This window comes from Rhinatrema bivittatum, chromosome 3 (genome assembly GCF_901001135.1).
Source record: "Rhinatrema bivittatum chromosome 3, aRhiBiv1.1, whole genome shotgun sequence".
Taxonomy (NCBI): domain Eukaryota; kingdom Metazoa; phylum Chordata; class Amphibia; order Gymnophiona; family Rhinatrematidae; genus Rhinatrema; species Rhinatrema bivittatum.
Window position 1 is genome coordinate 31303731 of NC_042617.1, and position 22838 is coordinate 31326568.

Sequence of the window (22838 nt, forward strand, 5' to 3'; positions counted from 1 at the left end):
TGGGGGAAGGTAAGGGGTTAATTTTAAAGGGTTGGGCCTCACTACAAAAAAAATAACTATGTGAATCGGAACCAATTCCGATTCACATCACCCACGATCAGATTTTTCCCCCCCTCTAGCCGAACCCGATCGTTAAGATGATCGGGCACACGATTCACATCTCTAATTATAGGCAATGTTAAGGAGATCAAGATGTACAGGAGCAGTTATAACAAGAAAAATTAAACCATAATTACGGTCTAGAAATTTACCCATACAATTACCATTCAAAAGCCATGTCCCCATGAAATATTATTTTAGGAGTGCGAGTCCAGATATGTACGGAGTTGAGTAGGTTCAGTGAATATATATTTAGTGTTTTGGTACATTAACAGGCATTTACACAGATAACGAAGATTAAATTTAGCCCCCCCTCAAGGTTACTTCAGCTTTCATCAATAGAAACTTTCTTCTTCACTCCTGGGTATTTCTCGTGATATCAGGGAATATCCAAATTTTCTGTCCATAAAAACATTGGGTCTGATTGTGAAAATATAGTCTCAGCACAGAGTCCCTTTCTGAAATGAATGCGAAAGAGACCAAAAGGGTAGCTCTTGTTTCAATTACCGTCTCTTGTGTTAAATCCAAAACTTCCAATATATTCAAAGACGTTGATAGATCTTGAGATTGCTGCGCGGATTTAGGTGCTGGAAGGTAATATATTTTGGTGATTGCAGGTATAGCTTGTTCTGGAAATTTCAATATATTCACCAAATAGTTCTTAAATAAATCTCTTGGTGGTACCAGTTTCAACATCGAAAAATTCAATATCCTTAAATTTGGTCTTCTCATTGCATTCTCTAAACTCTCCATTTTATTCAAATAAAGAGACTCGGATTTTATAAGATTACTCTGAACCGATTCAACTCTAGAGATTTTCATATCCATTTCTTTCATTGAGGAATCTATAGAAAGAACTTTAGTGTCCAAATTCTGTGCTCTAACAGTGTTCTCTTTCAACATACTTGTTAGTGAATTTATAGCTTTTTCTATTGATACCAAAACAGACCAAATAGTATCCAGAGTGATAGTTTGAGGTCTGACTAGAGGAGGATGGCAAATCATATGTACCTCTGGATCTCCTTTTCCTACTTCCATGGGATTTCCATTGCCGTCATGGTGAGGCTGCTTCTCCACCAAAGGGCCCGTGGAGCCTTGTAAATTAAGGCTCTCCAAAGGAATTAGTATCTCACCATTCCTTCTCGGGGCAAAACTCCTTGCTGAATCAATTTGCTCCTCTTGGTGATTTTGTTATCCAAGATATCGGTAATTTTAAATGGCGGCAGTGGGGCTAACAGCGTACCAGGGCTGAGAGATGTTTCTATGGCCTGGAAATTCGGCGTCTGCTCCTCGTCGTTTCCTGCAGCTCCTCCCACCGGTGTTGCTTGTATGGGCCCCACAAACAGCGTCTCAATCCGAGGTTGTCTATTATCTTGAATCTGAGTTGAGGTAAGGGAATCTCTCACCTTTGCTTTTCTTTTTGTGTGTGGCATGCTCAAAGGTCCAAGGAAATCAAAATTTTAAGGTATGAGGAAAGGTTTCAGGAAATCCCACAGAGAGAGAGTGTCAGCATGTGCTCTAGACGGTGGCCATCTTGATCTCCCAACACACATATTTTTACCCTCCATAAATTAACACCTGCCCTGGAGCAGGCATTAATTCTTGAAGAGCCCAAAATTTTACAGAAAAGCAAAAAATACTGCTTTTCTGTAGTTCTTGGACATAATATTGTGGCGATATTTAAAGTTTTTTTTATACCGACATTCATTTGCACATCACATCGGTTTACATGGAACAGGTATAACAACAACGTATGAGAATTACATGGAACTGGTAGAACAATAACATAATTGAGGAATGGCAACAGGGAAAGATAATATCCCAAGTTCTTGAAGGTGGATTGCAACGAGTATAAATAGGTTGATCATTAGGTGAGCATAAAGTAAGGGGCAAGGCACATAGAAAAACTACATGAACAATTGCGTACAAAAGGTTAGAGCAAAGCATTAATTAATACCATGTGGAGAGGGCATACATGGGTGGGTGGGATTATGCAAAGGCCTAGGTGTCATAGTGGATAACACATTGAAATCGTCGGTTCAGTGTGCTGCGGCAGTCAAAAAAGCAAACAGAATGTTGGGAATTATTAGAAAAGGAATGATGAATAAAACGGAAAATGTCATAATGCCTCTGTATCACTTCATGGTGAGACCGCACCTTGAATACTGTGTACAATTCTGGTCGCCGCATCTCAAAAAAGATATAATTGTGATGGAGAAGGTACAGAGAAGGGCTACCAAAATGATAAGGGGAATGGACAACTCCCCTATGAGGAAAGACTAAAGAGGTTAGGACTTTTCAGCTTGGAGAAGAGACGACTGAGGGGGGATATGATAGAGGTGTTTAAAATTATGAGAGGTCTAGAACGGGTAGATGTGAATCGGTTATTTACTCTTTCGGATAGTAGAAGGACTAGGGGACACTCCATGAAGTTAGCATGGGGCACATTTAAAACTAATCGGAGAAAGTTCTTTTTTACTCAACGCACAATTAAACTCTGGAATTTGTTGCCAGAGAATGTGGTTAGTGCAGTAAGTATAGCTGTGTTTAAAAAAGGATTGGATAAGTTCTTGGAGGAGAAGTCCATTACCTGCTATTAAGTTTACTTAGAGAATAGCCACTGCCCTTAGCAATGGTTACATGGAATAGACTTAGTTTTTGGGTACTTGCCAGGTTCTTATGGCCTGGATTGGCCACTGTTGGAAACAGGATGCTGGGCTTGATGGACCCTTGGTCTGACCCAGTATGGCATTTTCTTATGTTCTTATGTTTGAAAAGCCAAGTTTTCAGGTTTCTTTTTTTTAAATTTCTGGGTGCAGTGTTCTTGGTGCAGGTCAGGGGGCATAGAGTTCCAGATTGAAGATCCTGCAATAGAAAGTGCACATTCTTTCGTGGAGATAAGATGGGTGAGATTAGGAGAAGGGTGTGTGTAGGGTTCCTTTATAGGAAGATCTGGTGGGTCTATTAGAGGTGTAGAAATGTAGGGAGTCGTTTAGCCAGTGCATGTTTTGGTTGTGTAGAGTTTTGTGTATGATTGTGAGCGTCTTGTAGAGAATTCTGAAGGAGATTGGGAGTCAATGGAGATCTCTAAGGATGGGGGTGATATGATCTTTTTTACGAGTGTTAGTGAGGATTCTAGCGGCAGCATTTTGTAGCATTTGGAGTGGTTTAATGGCAGTTTTGGGGAGGCCTATAAGGAGGGCGTTGCAATAATCATAGTATTGTGGTGGGGAGAGATAAGGAGTTCAGTTTTGGATGTATTAAGTGCAAGGTTAAGGTTAGTGAGGAGATTGTTGATTGAAGAGAGTTTTCCCAGGTTTTGAGGGATTTGGATAAAGAGTCTGTAATGGGGATAAGGATTTGGACGTTGTCCACGTAAATGAAATGAGTAAGACCTAGATCGGAGAGGAGTTGGCAAAGGGGCAGCAGGTAAATATTAAAGAGGGCAGAGGATTCAGAGGAGCCTTGGGGAACGCCTTGAGTTAGGTTGATGGCTTTGGATTCACTATTACCTATTTTGACCTTGTAGTGTCTGTTATCTAGGTAAGATTCGAACCAGCAAAGCGGGTGGTGGGGGAGGCGAAGGTAAATGAGAGTAGGGAATGAAATATGAAGGATGGGGCAGGGGAGAGGCAGTTAGGCGATGAGGGAGGGAACCCCGATATTGCAAGGTAAAAAATTAGAGCCATTACTAACAGAAGGAGGAGATGTTTGAGACTGAGGGAAGGCTGGCAAGATAGGTTGTGTAGCCAAGGGGCTTGCTCCTTGGTTGTGCTCCTTCGGCGCGCGATGCCTGAGGTGGGTGCCATGCTTTAAAGGCCATCCCGATCGCAGATGGTGACGTCGTGGGGTGGGCGGGCCTCTGATCCGGTCAAGGAGGGGATGAACAAGGCAGTTGCGGCGGCTCCTGACCCCGATGAGTCTACGCCGATCGCGTGGAGCTGTCAGTGGGCCGAGGCTGCGAGGCAGGTAGAAAAGATATTAAGTCAGAGGAACCGAAAAAGGAGAAGCCTAAAAAAAAAAAAAAGTGTTTTTAAAGTGTGCCGGCAGTCAGGTTAGGAAAAGGGACGCTCAATTAACAAGCATCCATTTTCCTAATACGTGACTCTGCACAGGTCAGGAGAACAGACGCAAGTGAAATTGAGCGTCCGTTTTCTTAACCCACTGACAGCCACTTCTCCTGGGCGCCCAATGCCAAGGTGGCACTAGGAACACAAAACTTTCCTTAGCACCTCTTTTTTAAATTGGACGCCCAGGAGAGGTGGATCGGCGTGTGTTAAGAGAGCCGGGGGCTCAATCCTGAGCGCGTTTAACGGGTGCCGATATTGCATCAGCCTGGTGTGTGAATGAAGGAGGAAGGAAAGAAGAGAGAGAATAAAAGAGACCCTGAAAAAGGAACAAGGAAAAGATAGACAAGGGTGGGGGGGGGGGGGGGGGAAAGAGATTGAGACCAACTGATTAGAAAAATAAGATCAGAAGACAAAGATTAAAAAAACATTATTTTGCCTTTCAGTGACTGGAAAAGTGCAGTTCTTATATATTTTTTATTTTTCTGTTTCTTCAGTATTCCAGTGCTCACAGTCTGGTTTCTCAGGCTTTCCATTTCAGTTTTGTCTGCATGTTTGTTTCTAATTTGTAGTCTTAGGTAAGAGTCTGTCTGGGTTGCGCATGTGTGACAGAGATGCAGTATTTTGGCTAGCGTCTACCATAGTTTCTCTGTAGGAATTTGAAGCAGTCTGGTTTGTTCTATTTTCCCATTAGGTAGAGTATTGGTGTTCTAGGGCCTGGTCTAATGTTTGCCTTGCTGCCTTTTCATAGATAAGGTTGGTGCTGTTTGAGTCCAGAGAGTTACTGCTGTTATGGTAAGATGTTATTTATTTTGCAGGGTTTGTGTTACTTCACAATCAGGCTGATACAGAATGATGCACTCGGCCGAGCGCACCATTTAGCCCCCGTTTGGCTGTGCATTTTAGTTGCGCTATTATTACCCCTTATACTGTAAGGGGTAATAGCGCGTGCAAAACACACGGCCAAACACCCCAAAACTAATAGCGCTCATCACATGCAAATGCACGTTGATGAGCCTATTCGTTATTACCCCAGAATACTGAAAGTAAAATATGCGGCCAAGCCACATATTTTATTCTCAGAAATTAACACCTGCCCAAGGGCAGGCGTTAACCTTAGAAAGCACCAGGAAAGTGTATAGAAAAGCAGAAAAAACTGCTTTTCTGTACACCCTCAAACTTAATATCCTAGTGATATAAGTCGGAGGCACCAAAAATAAATATATTAAAAAAAATGTTTTTTAATCTGCCCGACAGTCGATGTGTTCAAAAACAGAAGCTCAATTTTGCCGGCATCCATTTTCCAAACCCATGGCTGTCAGCGGGTTTGAGAACCGAAGCCAGTAAAATTAAGCATCGGTTGTTGGACCTGCTGATAACCGCCTCTTCCGCTAATGAGGCGCTAGGGATGCACTATTATCCCTAGCACCTCCTTATTAGCGCGACACCTAATTTAGAGAATCGCTCGCCCAGGAGTAGTACCTGGGCGCACGTCGGGAGAGCAGGCGCTCAACTCAGAGCACCAGCTCTCCCACATGTTTTCTTGAATCAGCCTGAAAGTGTTTGGCAGTGAAGAGAATGTTTTGCTGTCACTAAGTTGACACCAGAATCAGATTTTTTTTTTCCATGTCCTAGTTCTGCTCTGCACCTGCTGCAAATCTTTTTATGTTGATTATTATGATTATTGTTGTATTGTATTTTTATGCATTTTTGAAAAGAGGATTCCTAAAAATATATTATGTTTTATTACGTGATTGGAGCTGATGTTTCTGAAGTGTTCTTTGCTCAGTTTTTACATGATATTGTGTATTTATAAATTGCAATAAATATAAAAAAAATAGATTAATATGGCATTTTTAATCTTGGTAAGTGCTTGAAGTAATAGAATTAAAATATTTTAAAATGTCACTCATGCATGATGGCTGTTGCAGATTACTCAGAAATCCATGTTAGGGTGCATGCTAAGGCATTCATCAATAAGAGTACAACTAGTAGGGCCTAGATCTGTATGCCTACTGCCCGCCTATGTTAAGCTTGGTCCCCCCCCAAAAAATTCAGCTCTGGTTACGCCACTGCTGTACAGTCCTTTTCACTCTGAACTTGATTTTATTAGATGTTTTAAAAGAAAATCACTTTTTTGCAAGATGTACATGCTCATTATTTGCATTTGCAGGAATCTGCACAGGTACAGGATGCATCTGTAATTGAGAGGAGAAAATATATAAAAAAAAAAAATTAGAACAGAATATAACTTCTGAATTAAGATAAAGCTCAGAGAACATTGCTTTTTAGGAATATCATCAGCTAACTTACATCAATTTTTTACAACAGAAATAAATATATATCAGGTGCTACCTTTTTATTGGACTAACTTACATTTCTTGACTAGCTTTCGAGTGCCAATAGTCTGCTCTTCAGGTTAAAACACTACTTTTCTGACAGAACAGAATAATTATATACTATATTGTGTTTTGTTTGCTCTAGAAAATATCTGTAAAAAAGTGACTGCCCCAGTTCTGTTTTATTCAGCATTTTAACTTTTAAAAAAATGCCACAAACACCTCTAGGCTAATCATTTTCTTGCCTTAGATCTACCAAAATTCATTGTTGTAACCCAGATCTATCATTTTAGATTTTTAGGTTTAAATATTGCTCTGAAAAATGAAAGATTAAAAAGTTCAAAACAACTGAGAATTTTATTTAGTCTTTTAAAACAATATTGGAGACAAAAGCATAGGCGCCTAAAAGCCTAAATAAATTATGCATAAAGCATACTGCTCAGGCCATACCTTTCTGACCTACACTGTTCCTTTGAAAGAGAAGAAAATATTAAGAATGCACACAGCAAATATACCAAGAACTCACCAGCAGCGCCGTTACAATCCTGAAGAAACATTTCCAGTCTACGGAGCTGCCAGGGAAGGGTAAGAATGCTGCGTTTGCTGTTGAGATTTTCCTCTCCTATTTATACACGTTTATTGCCATCAAACCGAGTGCAAACCCCTAAACAGCCACTAGCAAGCTCCTCCCACGCTCTCCCAAGTCCCACCTTCCCCTCCCAGTATCTGTAGCGTTTACGCTCTGCGCACGCCCCTTTTTCTCTTCCGGCCGCGTGAAGTGGATTTGACATATGTAAGGGGTGGCTTTAAGCAATAGGCCCGGCAGCGCTTGTTGCGGGCACAAATACCAGCCCAGGGGATTGCAGTCAGCAGGATCTTTTATTAGCTGGAATCTGTTCAGAGGTCAGAGCAAACTTCTCAATAACTGTCGTCACCTTAGTTTTGCTGGAAAACAGCGCGCGATCATAATAAGAGTGGATTTTTTAACATATAAAGCTCCCAAAGGGACGCAAACTGTAATGCATTTCTCCTGCTAATCAAGCCACAGAGATGCAGCCTGCTAAAATGCTGCTGCTTCCTGAGCTCTCAAAGTTACTTTCCCATCAAGCCACTTCTAATGTTTTTTCTGCTAAAAAAAAATAAAACGCAGAAAAGTTGTCGATCAGCACATCTTACCTGCTCTGAAGTGTGACACAGGCAGCTTGAGGAGGGAAGCACAGAGGGGGGAAAAATAAAGTACTCGGGCACAAAACACTGAATTAACAGGGTGCTTCCATGATCGCAGGATGCTATCAAACAGACCTGTACAAAAAGGAGCAAGGACTTTCGGTTGTTTGTGGAAATGAGCAGGCACAACAGGTTCGCTCCCCTGCAGGTTGCACACCAGAAAAATCCAGCACAGCTCACAAGCCCAGCTAGAAATAAAGAAAATTTCCAGCAGAATACAGTCAACGGGAGAAATATTTCTCATGCTATTATTTATTGCTCCAAGTTTTTTTATCCCTTGTTTAATGTAAAGCATTTGTACATGCTTGTTATTGTTATTCTGTAAACCAAAGTGATATGTAATTTTTCTACATGAATATCAGTATATAAAAGTGTTAAATAATAAATAAATAAATATTCTGTCTGCTACACGTTTTGATTCTTCTGGCAGCAAGTGCAGCGCGTAGTCCCTAGCTGTCAGGGCCAATGATGTACTGAGCGAAGAGCACTGCTTTTACAGTTCATAGCCCAGGAGCGCTACAGTAGGAATGACAATAGTAAGAACACGCCTCTGTTTTTGAGAGAGAGAGGAGAGGAAGAACATCGCTGGATTCCATATTTGCCAAACATTCAGCCCGTGATTACTGAATTCATTGGCGGATTACTTCTCTATCACTGATGTTCTTATTTACTTAAAAGGCACGGTCGGAGCAGTTGAGCATAGAGGCATAGCCTACCTAGTGGTTAGAACAGCCGGCTGAGACCTAAGAAAACCAGGCCCAGATTCCGTTTCTCCCACTGAAGCTCCTTGTGACCTTACATATAGAAACAGAGAAATGACAGCAGAAGACCACCAAACGGCCCATCCAGTCTGCCCAGCAAGCTTTTGCACTTTTTTTTTTTTTCTCTCACATACTTATGTTTCTCTTGGCTCTTAGTAACCTTTTTTATTCTATTTCCCTTCCACCCCCGCCATTAATGTAGAGAGCAGTGTTGGAACTGCATCTAAGTGAAATAGCTTAATTAGGGGTATTAACCACCGCAATAAGCAAGCTATATACCCATGCTTATCTGTTTATCCAGACTATGTAATTCAGTCCTTGTTGATTGTTGCCTGCATATAGATCCACCTTTCTTCATTCCCCCTTGCCGTTGAAGCAGAGAGCCATGCTGGCTATGCATTGAAAGTGTGAAGTATCAGTCTTGCTCCCACTTCACCCTTCATTGCCTCCGGTATAAATGTATAAATCTTCTGGGGCAGGGAAGCCACCTGAAATGTAACTTGCCTTGAGTTTGCAAATCCAAACTCAAGTAATTAAATCCAAATCCAGTTACTGATCCTACATAGAAGACAGTAAGTGGATCTGTGGCTGGCGCATTAACCCAGCCACACATGCGGCAGCAGCTAAAAAGGCAAATAGAATGTTAGGAATTATTTGGAAAGGGAGTGAGAACAGAACTGAAAATGTAATGCCTTCGTACAGAGCCATAGTGCGTCTGCACTTTAAATACCGTGTGCAGTTCTGGTCGCTCCGTCTCAAAAAGACATAGCAGACGGGAAGGTACAGAGAAGGGTGACAAAAACGATAAAAGGGGATGAAAAAAGCTCCTGTACAGAGAGAGGCTGAACAGATTAGGGCTCTTTAGCTTGGAAGAGAGGTGACAAAGGGATTGAAATTTATAAAAAACAAACAAACCACAAAACAATAATTGGGGCAGAATGGGGAGATAGGGAATGGTTATTTACTCTTTCAAACACTAGGACTAGAGAGATTAACAGGTGGATTTAAACCAAATTGTAGGAAGTATTTTTTTCACTCCGCACACTATAAAGCTATGGAATCTGTTAGTTGTCTTGACCCTGTCTTCTGCCAACAATGTGGGGTTCAAAAGAGGTTTGGTCAAATTCCTGAAGGAAAAGTCCATAAACAGTTATTAGCCAGGTAGATATAGGAGAGCCAGCGCTTATCCCTGGGAATAAATTATAAGAAATAGATCAACTATTGGGGATCTGACAGGGAACTTGTGACTTAGACTAGCCACTGTCAGACAGATTGCTGGGCTCGATGGACCATGGTCTGACCCAACATGGCACTTCTTATGAACTCTTGTGTTCATCACTGAAAGACAGTAAATGATGCCAGATAATAAGCAATTGGCCCATCCAATCATAACATAAGAAGTGTTATGCTGGGTCAGACCAATGGTCTAAAAGCCCGGATTGCCTAAAAGTACCCCACAAATCCCAGAATTAAAGTCTGTTTCATCTCTACATTTTTTATTGAGGGAAATGCATAGCTTTAGCTTGGTATCTGGGTTCAAAGCCAATGAAGATAAGTCTGAGATCTTGAATATATCAGTTAATGCCGAGTGTATTCAACATCTGAGAGTTGAATATTTTCCCTTTACGGTTCACCTGGGGGTGAAAACTGGCCCTGAGAGAAATTGTCTTTTTCATTTTAATTATGATTCTTTGTTTCAAAATATAGTCCGTGACTTGGCTAAGTGGGATAGACTGGACCTTTCCTGGTTGAGCAGGATTTCCTCTGTGAAAATTAATGTCCTCCCTAGATTTTATTTATTTTTTTCAAACTCTGCCCGTTCCTATCCCAGGCAAGTCCTTGCGGCAGTGGCAGAAAAAGATATTTCGTTTTATTTTGAAACGCAGACCTCCGAGGGTGGCAAGGGGGACCCTTTATCTGGACAAGCTGAGGCGTGGCTTGGGGGGGGGGGGGTACCTGCTGATTCCCAGCTGAGAGCGATTCTGGATTGGCACAGACCCTGGGCGGACATAGAAAGGAGCTGGGCTGGGAAGCTGTCCCTTGATATGAGAGTGGCACGGGTGCAGGATCTATCTCCTTACTTGCCAGCTACCTTTGAGGTTTTGGAAAAAGTGTGGAGCTTAGCTTGGGTGGGGGAGCGGAGATAGTATTAATGTTCTTCCTTTTTTGTTTGGAAAGGATTTTTCCTCCAGGCTGAGATCCCGCTCTCTGCTCTAGATGGGCATCTGCGGGACTAACCCTCCTGGAACAAGCCTGGGGAGGTCAAGGGGAGCTTCCCAGTCAAGTAATTCAGACACTTACTCTTTATCCCGCCGGGCATCTTTGCACTAGTTCAATGATAAATATTCAAGGGCCTTGGGTGGAAACTATTTCATGTTTTGGGTCCTTGATGGACGGACGGTAGTTCTGGATCCCAAATTGTTTCTATTGGGTATTTTGCAATCACTCCCCGAATTGGAATATAAACTCTTAATGCAAATCCTGCTTGCTGCAAAGGGAGAAATAGCATGTAAATGGCATTCTCCAGAGGTCCCTAACATGGTTTCCATTCAGGAAAGGCTTCAGAGAGAGAGAGAGTATCGTATGGAACAGATCGCTGACCCGTTTTCATTGTATTTGGCAAGTGTCGTTTAGTCATCAGTGAGTGCATATGCCAGTGTTTAATCATTTTCCTTTGGCCCTGGGCCACTAAACTGCGTTTCTTTTTTAAATTTTTCTCTGTATTGCGGTATCTAACAGCGAATATGAGCATGGTGCTATCCCTGGGATGTGATTGGGAGATTGGGGGGGGGAGGGGGTGAACAATTTATACCAACAGTTAATATCTAAAGTGGATACTTTGACTTTCTGTGTATGAATATGGTATTGCTACTCTCTGCTTCAGTGTTTTGTTTTTCTGAGAGTTTGCTTGTCCTGTATATTGATGGTTATCAATAAAAACTTTAAATGAGGGGGGAAAAAAAAAGTCTGTTTCACGTTGCTCTCCGCAAGAATAAAAAAGGTGGAGAAACCAAAGTCTATCTGGCTGGCCATTATTTATGGATCTATCCTCCCAAAATCCCTGAGGTTCTGCTATATCTTTTTTGAGGTGTGGAGACCGGAAATGCACACAATACTCAAGGAATACAGCGACCTTATTATATTCCCAGTTTGGTCTTCTGTTCCTTTCTGAATAACTCCTAACATTTTATTTGCATTTTTGGCTGCTGCCGTTTCTTTTCAATATATTTATAAATGATCTGGAAAGGAATACGAGTGAGGTAATCAAATTTGCAGATGATACAAAATTATTCAGAGTAATTAAATTAGAAGCGGATTGTGATAAATTGCAGGAGACTGGAAAATTGGGCATCCAAATGGCAGATAAAATTTTAGGCAGTGATGCATATAGGAAAAAAATAACCCATGCTGTAGTTACACGATGTTAGGTTCCATATTAGGAGCTACCACCCAGGAAAGCTCTAGGCATCATAGTGGATAATACATTGAAATTGTCAGCTCAGTGGGGTGATGCATTGGTGGCTGTATATAACTCTTGCTAGCAGATTAATCCCTTCTACAAGCTCTGCCTGAGCCTGCTCACTCTCTAGGATCTTGTCCTGGAGCTCCCACAATCTATCCTTTTGGTTCCTTTGTTGCTTTTGGCAACCAACCTTCTCTTCTAACTGGCATATGCTAAGGCTCACCCTTCGTTTCTGTAGAGCCTTATCTTGCAACAGCTTCTGAGTATCTTGAAGTAGAGATTCTATGAGTGCAGTAATCCTGTCGAATGAGCCTTCATGACTTACCCACTCACCTCCGGACATAGCTCGGCATCCACAGTGGCCTGGAATTCATCTTCCCGCTTCACCAGTTGAATTCTCATCTCTTGGATTTGGGCTTTATAATTCTTAGTTTCTTCAATTATCTTCTTTAACTCCAGCATTTCCTGAATTTGGGACCCCAGTATCCAGATCTCCTGGGTCTGGCTATCTGCCTCTCTTTTCTTTTGCGATAACTCCAGAGTAACCCTCTCTAGTTCTGCAGTTCTCACCCCGGCTCTTTCTTTCAACTCTATTCAGACTTGTTTGCTTTCTAGAAATTTAGTTTGAGACGTCTGTATCCTCACTTCAGCTTTCTTCCATTCTTCAGCCATCTCTTCCCAGATTATTCCGTGATTGTTAGTGAAGTCTACCAAAAACTGATTTAACTGCTCCCACTGTTCCCTTTCATATTTCAGCAGGTTTGAAGCTTCCTCTAACTGCAGCTCCACCTCTAATTTACCTGTAGGGTTTCTGCCGTTTGGTTGGCACAGTTCTTCCCTTCAGATTCCCTCTCTATACCTTTTCCCCAAGCTAACGCCATTTGCTTTTGCCCTGTACCTGAAGCTTGTCTGGTTGGGATTATTTTCTCCTCTTTTAACCTATTTACATACCCTTAATTTCTTTTTCTTGTTTTGTCTTTTTGACTCTGTCTCCCTGTGTTATCACACTCCCCTCATCCTGGTCTGTCACTACCCTTTTGCGCAATAACTAATGGGGCCTAGTTTTGGCAGGTGACCCAGTCTTTCCAGCCTGACTACCTAGAAAACAATCTAAGGGGTCTTCAATCCCCTCGGGTATTTCTTCATTCATTTCTGTATCATAAGAACACAAACTCCTCCTCATGGCCATTCTCTGCACAAAGCATGCAAAAGGAGAAGTCACGGTATCTGTATATTTGCTTGCACGCACGGGTACCTCAGACCCTTCTCCTTTTATAACACTGCTCCTATAAACCTTTGGCCTTTGTCTTGGCCATATACTGCCCTTTATGTCTCCCTTCTTCATAAAGATATTGCTACTTTGGTCATAAATAATGCCACCTGCAACGTAGTATTCCCCAAACTCCCGTGTTTCTGACTCAGCCTTTGTAAAGGGACAGGTTTCTGTGGCATGACCCGGTTGTCAGCACAGTAAACACTTAAACTCACTATCCATCTGGCTTTTCCCTGTCATACCTAGTTTTGGCAGTGCTGCCCCAGCTCCTCCTCCAGAGCCTTAGGGTCTGGACTTTGGGGCTCCTTCTGACGGCCGCCTCTGTTTCACCCTCTTACTTTTGTTTCCCTGTGGGATCTCCTACAAATCATTTTAAAGCCCTTTTATCTTACTTCAGCGGCTAGAACACATTCACATGCTACTCCTGCAGCGAGTGCGCCATCGTGCTCTACTGCTGCAACGCGCGCGCACCTCACTGTGCTTACAACCCTTGCGTGCAGGCAACATTCCTTTATCGTAAGAACATAAGCTTTGCCATACTGGGCCAGACCAAAGGTCCATTAAACCCAGCAAAGGCCAAGCCAGGTCACAAGTATCTGTCAAGATTTCAAAAGGTCAAAAGATTCCATGCTGCTTATCCCAGGGATAAGGCGTGGATGTCCCCAAGTCCACCTTAATAGTTTATGGGCTTTTCTTCTAGGAACTTATCCAAACCTTTATTAACCCAGGTATACTGACAACTTTTACCACATCCTCCAACAACAAATTCCAGAGTTTAATTATGCATTGAATAAAAAAATATTTTCTTCTATTATTTATCTTAAATGTATTACGTGGTAACTTCATTGTGTGTCCTCTGGTCTTTGTACTTTTTTGAAAGAGTAAACAACCAATTCGTGTTTACCTGTTCCACTTCACTCATTATTTTATAGACCTCTAGCATATGTCCCTTCAGCCGTCTCTTCTCTAAGCTGAAGAGTCCTAACCTCTTTAGCCTTTCCTCATAGGGGAATCACGTCATTGTCTTTAAGATTATTATCGCTTTTGTTTGTATATTTTCTAATTCCACTATGGGCCTTATTTTCCAAGGCTTGCGCTACCTACATCGGGGTGGAATCGGCCCCGGAAGAGGAGGAGCCGGGGCCAACTGCGAGGACAGCGAAAAGGTAAGGGCCTTTGCGCTGCCTATTTCGCGCCCAATAACTACACCATAGAAGGTGTAGTTATTGGGTGCGAAATAGGAGGTGCGATCACTGCCGGCTAGCGCAGGACCCCCCCCCCCCCCCCCCCTCATTACCGCATTTTTCTAAAGTATCGCAGGCCTGCGATACTTTAGAAAATGGGGCCCTATATCTCTTTCCTATATCTCTTTTGAAATGCGGTGACCAGAATTGCCCCCAGTACACAAGGTGCAGTCGCTCCAAGGAGTGATTTAGTGGCATTATGATATACTCTATTTTATTCTTCATTTCTTTCCTAATAATTTCTAGTATTCCATTTGGTTTCTTGGCCACTGCTGCACACTGAAAAGAGAATTTCAACATATTATCCAGAATGATGCCTAGATCCTTTTCCTGTGTGTCGACTCCCATTGTGGAACCTTGCATTGTGTAGCTATAATTTGAGTTGCTCTTCCCTACGTGCATCATGTTGCACTTGTCCACATTAAATGTCATCTGCCATTTAGATGTCCAGTCTCACAAAGTCCTCCTGCAATTTTTTTTTTTAATCCTCTTGTGATTTAACAACTTTGAATAATTTTGTACTATCAGCAAATATGATCACATCACACATCATTCCCATCTTTTGGTCATTTATCAATATGTTAAAAAGCAGATCCCTGGGGCACTCCATAATTCACCTTTCTCCATCAAGAAAATTTACCATTTAGCCCTACTATTTTCCATCTTTTAACCAGTTCTCAGTTTACAATAGAACTTAAGCTTCCTATCCCACTGACTTTTTAAGATCCTTAAGAGTCTCTCATGAGGTACTTTGTCAAACATTTTCTGAAAATCTGCAAGGTCAGGCGGGTCTTGTACCTGACTGGCCAACGTAATATGGTGTTAGGCCTTTCCCTGGCAAGCCAGGGATTTTACAGTCAGGTGAAGCTGCGGTCGCCTGTATCCGGGCTCGTGCTGCAGGAGTAGGCAAGGGGGGGGGGGGGGGTGTGAGGAGGTTTATTTTCAAACCTCGGGATTCCTAGGGAACCTATTGGTTCCCCTGTAGCCGGGGCACTTGGGAGTGGGAGGAGTTGTGGGTGAATTCTGTGATCCGGCAGGCATTTGCTGCTTACCTGCCATGCGCCTGGATGCCGATAGGGCTAGCTCCTGCTGTTTTTAATTTCAGCTTGCTGGTGGCCATGGCGTCTGAGGAGGCAGCGATGCCTGCAGGCGAGGAATCCCTGGCAGCTCCGGGTGAGCCCGATGACGTCTGGGCCGGCGAGGTTGGCAGGGCTGGTGCGATCACGGCACGTTCTGATGTGGATGGTCCTGGGGAGAGGGTCCCTGCGGGTCCAGCGAGGTTGGGTGGTTATGTGAGAGCCTCGCAGCCAAAATCGCGAAGTGGGAGGGCCCCAGGATGGCGGCGGAAGGCGGGAGCACCGGTAGTTTCCCCGGAGCTCAAACCTGAGCTCGACCACGCCCCTCCCGAGTACAGGAAGCTCCTGCACTTTTCTCGGCCCTCCCAAGGTTTCTGCTCCTTCCCTCACTGCTGTTACTGCTGTGGCTGCAGGCATGGAGCTGTCCAGTGCTGAAGCTGGGGGAAGCACAGCACATCCTGCTGTGATTCAGCCTGCTCCAGAGGAGACGGGCTGTGGGGAAAATCCGGTGCCCAGGGGGATGGGGGGGCTGATGGGACAGGACCCCAGGTCCTTCGGGAACCGGGATGTGCGGAGGGGTTTTGGTGGTCCCTTCTGGTGGGGCTCAGCAGGGCAAAAGGGGTGGCGATCGTTGGAGGGCGTCTGATCCCAATGGAGCTTCGTGGCAGGAATTGGGGTAGTGATTGGCTGGGATCAGGAGGTGCGTTAGATTACGGTTGGGGGCCCGGTGAAAATTGGGGCCCTTTCATTCGCCCGTGGGGCGAGGGGATTCCTCCTGCTTGGTAGGGCTTGGGGGAGACAGGCTTCTTTGCCCTCTTGGGGGGGGGGGGGGGGGGCTCTGCGGGCTCCTGGAGGGGTTCCGGCGTCGCCACCTTTTGCCACGGGTTCCAGGCAATGGCCCTACTTCCCGGGGGACCCTGCTAGTGGCCCTCTAGTTCCGGCATCTCCCAGGCCTTTGGCTGCTGCTCCTTTTTTTCCATAGGCTTATCCTGCCGGCGGTTTGGGAGATGGCCCTGGTCCTTTGCGGCACGAGGGGTGGCGCGGTGATCCGGTTTCAGCTGCGGCATTTACATCTGGTGGCCGTCTCCCTGCTCCCAGTGAAGTGGATCCTTCTAACAGTTTTTGAGCTCCGAACCCCAATGGTGCAGATCCTATCAGCGTTTCCTGGAACCCAACACCTACTGCGATGCATACTTTCGACTGTGCCCAGGGATCAAATACCGCTGGGATTCGCGCGGACAGCAGACCACCCAGTGAGTATGAGGCTGATCTGGGGGATTCAGTTTCATCCCAGGGTGGGGCGCTCGTCCGATCAGGGTTAGGGGATCCTTGTTCCTCAGAATCGCGGCTAGTGGCCCAGAGTGAAGGGCAGTCTGTTCCTGGGTCCTCAGAGCATAGGAAACTTGAGAAGTCGAGGTACAAGAAGAAGCTTGCTTGGTCCAGCTCCTCTGACTCTTCTTCCTCTTCTACCTTTTCTGGTCCCTCGTTAGTAGGTACTGGTGGGAAGAGTCGGGTGGGAGAGCAGGGGCAGGCGAGGGGTGCACCCGTGTTAGTCAGTCTTTCTTAGTTGTGGGAGAATGTGCCCAAGTCGCTGCATAAGAAGATCAGGCAGCGCAGGTACATTGATATTTTCCAGTTGTTAGAGGGTCATTAGGGGGAAGCGAAAGGAGAAGAAAAGAAGGAGGGGGTGGCTCAAAATGTGCTCAACTGGATCTGCTCATTCCTTCGTTTGGCTAGTGTTGTGGGCCATCATGACCTGACTCAGTATGGTCCCATGTTGGCGTATGCGGATGCTATTCTGGCAGCCAGCCAGTCATATGAGGGCTGGTCATGGCTCAATTATGATGAGCACTTTAGAGACCAGATGGAGGAGAATAAATTTATGGTTTGGGGCAGCAGGGATGTTGGATTGTGGTTGTCGCAGATGTGTGCTAAAGTTGGGCCGGCAGGCAGGGGGGGGGGGGAGGTATTGGCTTGTCTGGGGCATCGGGTGGTTGACCCTTTTGGATGGGACCTGCTCCGGCAGGGAGCAGTTGGGTCCAGTTTCCCAGATGTGTGCTGGAATTTCAACCGGTCGGCATGTAACTTCCCTGACTGCAAGTTCAAGCCCAACTGGGGTTGGGCCATCCCGCCCTCAAGTGTCCTAAGTGATCCGGCGTTGGGAATAGCAGCGGTCCCGGGGCAAAAGGCCCCCAGAAGTGAGGTATGAGGGTTGGCTCCTAACCCCATCTGCCTGGTAGCTATGGCAGTAGGGCTGGGTAGGTATCCCAAGGTGGAGGCTGCGTTGCTTTTGTTTCAGGGTTTTGTGTATGGTTTCCCTATCCCCTTCGAGGGTCCGATCGGGGTGGTTGGGGGACAGAATTGTCTGTCGGTTCACAAACTGGCTCATGTGGTAGTCTCCAAAGTGCAGCAGGAGATCGACTTGGGCAGGATCGTGGGTCCTACTCAGGCTCCCCCCTTTGAGGACTTGGTCCTCTCGCCGCTTTCAGTGGTACCCAAAAAGGAATCTGGTAAGTTTCGATTGATCCACAACCTGTCGTTCCCTGAGGGTAACTCTGTCAATGACTACATCCCCAAGAATCTTTGCACGGTGAGATACGCTTCTTTTCAGTCAGCGGTGTCGATGGTTAGGCGCTGCAGCGTGGGGGCCTTGATGGCGAAGGTGGATATCGAGTCTGTCTTTCGATTGCTGCAGATACATCCTGAGTCGTTTCTGTTGCTGGGCTTTCACTTCTGGGACTCGTTTTACTTTGATAAATGTCTGCCTGTGGGGTGTTCCGTCGCCTGTGCCTATTTTGAAACATTTAGTTCTTTCGTGCATTGGGTGGTGGCAGAGCGGGCTGAAGTGGCGAACATTGTGCATTATCTAGATGATTTTCTTTTTGTGGGGGACTCATCTTCGCCGACTTGCTCACATCTGTTGAATTGTTTCCGGAGCACGGCCGTGGAATTCAGCATCCTGTTAGCAGAGGACAAGACGGAAGGTCCTTGTACGGTATTGTTTTCTTGGGCATAGAGTTGGACTCTGTTGACATGATCTCTCGCTTGCTGGCAGACAAGGTGGTAGTTATGAGGGATTTGGTATCCAGGGTACTGCGGGCCAGGAAGATGACATTGAGACAGATGCAATCCCTGGTGGGTAGCTTAAATTTCACTTGCCGTGTGATGCCTATAGCTAGGGTATTTTTGAGAAGGCTGAGCGCTAGTATGGCGGGCTTGCGGAAAAGTGGTCATCATATTCGCGTTATGGGGAGGTTGAAGGAAGATCTCCGGATCTGGGATTGTTTCCTATCGGATTTTAATGGTTCTTTATTGTGGCAGGATGATTCCATGTCCAATCACGATTTAGAGCTATTTACGGATGCAGCTGGGTCAGACTGTTTCGGTGCTTATTTTCAGGGTGCCTGGTGTGCAGCAACTTGGCCTGACGATTGGAAGGAGACGGGGGTCACCAGGAATATTACGTTTCTCGAGCTGTTCCCCATTGTAGTGGCAGTGTTCCTATGGAGATCGCAGTTTCAAGACAGGAGAGTAGTGTTTTTGTGTGACAACCAGGGAGTAGTGGATGTCATTAACAGGCAGTCTGCGAAGTGTGTATTAGTCTCTGACCTGTTGCGGGAGTTCGTATTGCGCTGTATGGGCTTAAATATCACTGTTTGGGCTAGGCATGTGCCTGGGGTTTCTAATGCCATTGCTGATTCTCTTTCTCATTGCAAGTGGTCCTTGTTTCGGGAGCTCGTACTGGAAGCGGATCAGCGGGGAGCTTCAGTGCCGCATTTCCTTTGGAGTTTCGGTTCCCGGAGGCGTGGAAGTTGCTCCGGGCATCCCTAGCTCCATCCACCTGGAGCAGCTATGTGGCGTCTGCTAACAAGGTGGTGTCTTTCCTGGCTGGTTTGGGTTGGACAGGGGTCCTGTATTGGATGAGCACATAGTACAATTTGTTGAATGTGCCAAGGCGAGCGGGGCTTCCCGGGCGTCAGTGGGTAGGCAACTGTCCGGATTCTTCTTCTTTATGAGGGCTCATGGCTGGGGCTTTCCAGTAGGGAGATTCCTGGTTCAGCGGTTGCTGCTGGGTTGGGCCCGAGGTTCCACGGTGGTCCCAGATAAATGTCTCCCGATTACTCATGAGATCGCGGGAAAACTGTGGGAGGCATTGCTCACTACTTGCAATACTAAATATGAGTGTTGCTTGTTTTGGCTCGCATTTGTGTTCGCCTTTTTTGGCGCTTTTCGCATCAGCAAGTTGGTGGCAAGAGCTTTCCAGGGGTCCGAGGCTTCCGGCCTCTTACATAGGAATGTGAGTTTAAGGAAGGATTCAGTGACCTTGGTTATTCAGAGGTCCAAGACCGATCAGGCGGGTAAAGGGTCGCGGGTGGTGCTTCACCCAGTTCCAGGATTACAGACCTGTCCGGTGGCGAATGCATTGGCTTTCGTGAGAATTCGCCCAGAGGGAGGGGTTCATTTTCTGGTGCACCGTGACCTGCAGCCACTGACGAAGTTCCAGTTCGAGGCGGTTCTGTGGATGTGCTTGATTTCACTGGGGTTGGATGCCTCGCAGTTCGGGACTCATTCCTTCCGGATTGGGGCGGCGACATCCACGGCGAACTCAGGTTTGTCTGGGGGAGTGATCCAGAGGATTGGTAGGTGGAAGTCGGCCGCTTTCACTGGCTATGTGCGGCCCAGTAATCCCTAACTTGTCCAAAATATTAATTCCTTTCTCTTTGCAGGTGTTGCACAACAGGGGACTATGGTGTGGATTTTGGGACATTCCTACATTGCTTGGGCCCATTCCCACGCTTGTGGATGCCCGTATAGGCCGCATTTGGACTTGGAAGGTCAGGGAGTGCACATTTGCTGGATGGGGTGACGAGGGATGCTTTGGCAAGAGTTGTTGCCTGCAGGAGGGGCTCAATCGTCTCAACCCTCCAAAAGTCTTAGTCATTCATTTGGGTGGGAATGATTGGGGCAAAATGTCGGGTTGCAGGTTTGTCGGCATGATGCACAAGGACCTGTCGACTGTTTCCTGTTTGTTCCCAGACACTGTTATTTGCTGGTCTGACATTATTCCAAGGCCTGCTTTGCTTACACATAAAATTTGGCGCCGGTGTCGGACCAAGGCAAACCAGCAGATTGGCTCCTGGTTGGTGGGTATGGGGGTTTTCATATCCGCCATGACTAGGTTTGGGACCTGGAGGCTGGATACTTTAAGGGGGATGGGGTCCATTTATCTTTCGTGGGTTTGGATTTGTTTTTAAACATGCTACAGGAGGCCTTGGAATATGTATTGAGTGGGGATCCTGGCCGCACCTTTGGGGGTCGCAGATAATTTACCTGCGCCTGTGGCGGGTAGCCCAAACCGATTGGGGGAGTATGCAATTGTTAAAAGTGTCTGACTTGACAGGTGTCAGGTCAGTGCTTCCTAACTGAACAACTGGGTGCAGTTGTTGTTGGTACGACTCCTTGCTTGGGCGGTGGTCGACGTGGTTGGTCCTTTGCTTGGCGGCGGCAGGAGTTGTGGGGGGCATGATCGTGATGTGACTGCATACAGGCTGGGATAGCCTCTGATTACCCGTCTTGCTGATGGGCGGGGGAGGGGAGGGGTAATTGATTGTTACAGTGAGCTGGCTCGGGCTCCGGGATGTTTGTTAATAAAAGCTGCAGCCTGTTGATCCCAACCTGTGTTATGTGTATTTATTGTTTGTAAAGGGACGGGCGTGGGCAGAAGCGTCAGTCCTGGCTACCCATATTACTGATATTCTTTATCAGCTGGCTCACCTTTATCCACCTCTATTCACACCTTAAAAAAAAAAAAAATGTAGTGGTTTGGGTGAGGCAAGATTTCCCTTGGCTAAATCCATGTTGCTTTGTCTCATTAAACTATGACTAGCTATATGTTCAGTAATTTTGTTCTTTAAAATAGTTTCAACTATTTTTCCTGGCACACATGTCAGGCTTACCAGTGGGCAGTTTCCTAGATCACCCCTAGAAACCTTTTTTAAAAAGGGGGGTTACATTGGTCACTCTCCAATCTTCAGGTACTGTAGCTGATTTTAATGATAGTTTACAGATTACTAATAGTAGATCTTCAATTTAATTTTTTAGTTCTTTCAGCACTCTGGGATACATACCATCTAGTCCAGGTGATTTGCTATTCTTTAGTTATTAATTTGTCCTATTACATCTTCCAGATTCACTGGGATTTGTTTTAGTTCCTCTAAATCATCCCCTTTGTTTATTTATTTATTTATTTATTTACTTACTTACTTACTTACAATGCTTATATACCGCACAAAGGGTAGGGAACTATCCGTCTAGGCGGTTTACAAAAGGGTACATACATAAGCAAAATTACACATTAACAAAGCAAATCGTAAAAACATATACAGACAGATCAAATTTTATAAAAATCAAACAAAATACCAAGGTCATATGATATTTAAGCTTAATATAAATTATCACTTCAGGCATGGGTATTTGCTTTACACCTATCTCCTGAGACCTGGCCTGATTCTTCTTTCGTCTGTTGCTACCCCGACCTCTCCTGGTTTGAACTCTGTTTGCCCTGAACTTTGGCCTGACTCTTGCTCTTGAATGAACTCTGCCTGCCTCGACCTTTTCTTGCCTCCTGTGTTGAACAAACTCTGCCTATCCTGACCTTGCCTGTCTGACCACGCTTCTGCCTCTCAATCCTGTTCCGCTGTGTTGACCCCGATTGTCAGATGCTTCAGAGTCCACCCTCAAGCCCGAGACAATTTATGAATGTTGATGTTATGTTATCCGCTTAGCATGATTATTTTGTTATAAGCAGGGCTATAAGCATTTTAAATAAAGACCAAAGCAAATAATTCATTTAATTGCTTCGCTATGGTCTTGTCCTCACTTAGTGCCCCTTTTATCCTTCGATCATCTAATGGTCCAACTGTTTCCCTTGCTGGCTTTTTGCTATGAATGTACCTGAAAAAGTTTTATTTTGAAGTTTTGCTTCCACAGCAAGCTTTTCAAATTCTGCCTTTGCCTTCCTTATCAATGGCTTGTATTTAACTTCTCAGTGCTTATGCTGGTTCCCGTTTTCTTCATTCAGATCCCTTGTCCATTTTTTGAAAGATGTTCTTTTTGGCAAGAATAGCCTTTTTCACCTTAACCATGCTGGCAGTCGTTTGGCCTTCCACCTTTTTTAATGCATCTGATCTGGGCTTCCAAGATGGTATTTTTAAACAATGGACATGCCTGATGTAAATCTTTGTAGCTGCTCCTTTCAATTTTTTCCTAACCATTTTCCTCATTTTATC

At 45.0% G+C, this 22838-nt stretch overlaps 1 long non-coding RNA gene across 1 annotated transcript; it reads right to left on the bottom strand.

Annotated features, from left to right (window-relative positions):
• Positions 1-3648: 3648 nt before the first annotated feature.
• Positions 3649-7161, bottom strand: LOC115086759. The gene is made up of 3 exons (XR_003855332.1): positions 7032-7161; positions 6300-6364; positions 3649-4057 (listed from the first exon to the last, which is right to left on the bottom strand). It is a non-coding gene; the product is annotated as an uncharacterized LOC115086759 (long non-coding RNA).
• Positions 7162-22838: the final 15677 nt, after the last annotated feature.